This window comes from Lipotes vexillifer, unplaced genomic scaffold (assembly GCF_000442215.2).
Source record: "Lipotes vexillifer unplaced genomic scaffold, Lipotes_vexillifer_v1.1 scaffold391, whole genome shotgun sequence".
Taxonomy (NCBI): domain Eukaryota; kingdom Metazoa; phylum Chordata; class Mammalia; order Artiodactyla; family Lipotidae; genus Lipotes; species Lipotes vexillifer.
Genome location: NW_006786248.1, coordinates 312,011 through 312,471, shown reverse-complemented (window position 1 = coordinate 312,471; position 461 = coordinate 312,011).

Below are 461 nucleotides of genomic sequence, written 5' to 3'. Positions count from 1 at the left end.
ATTTCTAAATTTATTGATTTGCATCCTTTTTCTTTTTTGCTTGATGAGTCTGGCTAAAGGTTCATCAATTTTGTTTATCTTTACAAAGAAGCAACTTTTAGTTTTATTGATCTTTGCTATTGTTTTCTTCCTTCCTATTTCATTTATTTCTGCTCTGTTCTTAATGATTTCTTTCCTTCTACTGACTTTGGATTTTCTTTTTTCTTCTTTCTCTAGTTGTTTGAGGTGCAAGGTTAGATTATTATTTGAGATTTTTCTTGTTTCTTGATGTGAAATTTAATTGCTATAAACTTCCCTCTTTGAACTGCTTTTGCTGAGTCCCATAGATTTTGGGTCATCGTGTTTTCATTGTCATTTGTCTCTACGTATTTCTTAATTTCTTCTTTGATTTCTTCAGTGATCTCTTGATTATTTAGTCATGCACTGTTTAGCCTCCATGTATTTGTGTTTTTTTTTTTTTT